The following is a 2,564-nucleotide window of genomic DNA, read 5'->3' as shown; positions in this document are numbered from 1 at the left end:
GGTTAGAGAATGATTTATAGAAGAACTGTTTCAGAGTGCGGATGTTGGAGGCTGAGATTCAGAAGAACTGTATCAGAGAGCAGAGTTTGTAGACTTGCGTGCAGAAAAATTGTGGCAGAGAGCAGAGGTTGGAGACTGAGGTGCAGAAAGAATGTTACAGAGAGCAAAGTTTGGAGACTGTGGTGCAGAATTACTGATACAGAAAGCAGAGGTTGGAGACTGGGTTGTAGCAGGACCGTTGAAGAAAGCAGAGGTTGAAAACTTGGTTGGAGAAGGAATGTTACAGAGAGCAGAGTTTGGAAACTGGGGTGCAGAAGGACCTTATAGAGAACAGAGATTGGAGACTGGGGTGCAGAAGGACTGTTGCAGAGAGCAGCTTTTGGAGACTGAGGTGCATAAGGATCGTTGCAGAGAGCAGAGGTTGGATCTGGGGTGCAAAGGTTGAGACTGTGGTGCAGAAGGATCCTTACTGAGAGAAGAGGTGGGAGACTGCGGTGCAGGACTGTTACAGAGAGCACAGGTCGGAGACTGTGGTGCAGAAGAAATGTTGCAGAAAGCAGAGGTTGGAGACTGGGGTGCAGAAGGACTGTTGCAGAGAGCAGAGGTTGGAGACTGAGATGCAGAAGGACTGTTCCAAGGAGCAGACGTTGGAGACTAGGGTGAAGAATTATGATACAGAAAGCAGAGGTGGCAGACTGGGCTGCAGAAAGACCATTACAGAGAGCAGAGGTCTCAGACTGGCGTGAAGAAGGACTGTTTCAGAGAACAGTGATTACAGACTGGGGTGCAGGACGACTGTTACAGACAGCAGTGGTGGAGACTGGGCTGCAGGAAGATCGTGCAGAGTAGAGGTTTCAGACTGAGGCACAGAAGGAGTGTAACAGAGAGCAGTGGTTGAAGACTGAGGTGCAGAAGGACTGTTACAGAGAGCATAGTTTGGTGACTGAGGTGCAGAAAGACTGTTACTGAAAGCAGGGTTTGGAAATATGGGTGCAGAAGGACCGTTAAAAAGAGCAGAGGTTGGAGACTGCAGTATAGAAAAACTTTAACAGAGAGCAGAGGTTTGAGAATATGGTGTAGAAGGACTGTTACAGAGAGAAGAGTTTGGAGAGTGGGTTGCAGAAGGATCTTTCAGAGAGCAGAGGTTGGAGACTGGGGTGCAGACGAACTGTTGCACAAACCAGAGGTTGGATACTGGGGTGCAGAAGGACTGTTCCAGAGAGCAGAGTTTGGAGACTGGGTTGCAGAAGGATCTTACATAGAGCAGAAATTGGAGATTAATGTGCAGATGAAATGATACCCAGAGAAGAGTGTGGAGACTGGGGTGCAGATGGACCGTTTCCGAAAACAAAGGTCGGAGACTGGCGTGCAGAAGGACCCTTGCAGAGAGCAGAGGTTGAAGACTGGGTGGAGAAGGAATGCTATAGAGAGAAGAGTTTGGAGAATGGAGTGCAGAAGGATCTTACAGAGAGCAGAGTTTGGAGAATGGGGTGCAGAAGGACTGTTACAGAGAGCAGAGGTTTTAGACTGAGTTGCAAAAAAACTGTTACAGAAAGCAGAGTTTGGAGACTGTGGTGAACAAGGATCGTTGCAGAGAGCAGAGTTTTCTGACTGAGGTGCAGAAGGACTGTTGCAGATAGCAGAGTTTGAAAGCTTGGGTGCAAAAGGATCGTTGCAGAGAGCAGAGTTTAGAGACTGGGGTGCAGTAGGACCATTGCAGATGTCAGAGTTTGGGAACTGAGGATCAGAAGGATTGTTACTGAGAACAGAAGTTGGATCCTGGGGTGCAAAAAGACTGTTACATTGTACAGAGTTTGGAGACTGCGGTGCAGAAGGCCTGTTACAGAGAGCAGAGTTTGGTGAAGGGATGCAGAACGACTGTTACAGAGGGCAGAGTTTGGAGACTGGGTTGCAGAAGGATCTTACAGAGAGCAAAGTTTCGAGACTGAGGTGCAGATGGACAGTTACAGAGAGTAGAGGTTGGATACTGAGGTGCAGAAGGACCATTGCAGAGAGCAGAGGTGGAGTCAGAGGTGCAGAAAGACTTTTACAGAGAGTAGAGATTAAAGACTGGGGTGCAGAAGGACTGTAGCAGATAGCAGTTTTTGAAGACTGGGGTGAAAAAAGACTGTTTCAGGGAGCAGGTGTTAGAGACTTGGGTGCAGTAGGACTGTTGCAGAGAGCAGAATTTGGAGACTGAGGTGCAGAAGGATAGTTACAGAGAGCAGAGGTTGGAGACTTGGGTGCAGAAGGAATGATGCAGAGAACAGAGGTTGGAGACTGGGGTGCAGAAGAAACTTTGCAGAGAGCAGACGATGGAGACTGAGGTGAAGAAGGATCCTTGCAGAGAGAAGAGGTTGGAGACTGGATTTCAGAAGGCCTTTTATATAGTGCAGAGTTTGGAGAGTAGGGTGCAGAAGGCTGTTACAGAGAGCAGAGTTTGGGGACTGGGGTGCAGAAGCACTGTTACAGATAGCACAGTTTTGAGACAGGGTTTCAGAAGGATCTTACAGAGAGCATTTTGGAGACTGAGTTTCAGAAGGAATGTTTCAGAGAGCAAAGGT

Source organism: Ictidomys tridecemlineatus, unplaced genomic scaffold (assembly GCF_052094955.1).
Source record: "Ictidomys tridecemlineatus isolate mIctTri1 unplaced genomic scaffold, mIctTri1.hap1 Scaffold_5347, whole genome shotgun sequence".
NCBI classification, from domain to species: domain Eukaryota; kingdom Metazoa; phylum Chordata; class Mammalia; order Rodentia; family Sciuridae; genus Ictidomys; species Ictidomys tridecemlineatus.
The sequence above is the reverse complement of the archived record's forward strand: the minus strand, read 5'-3'. Positions refer to the sequence as shown.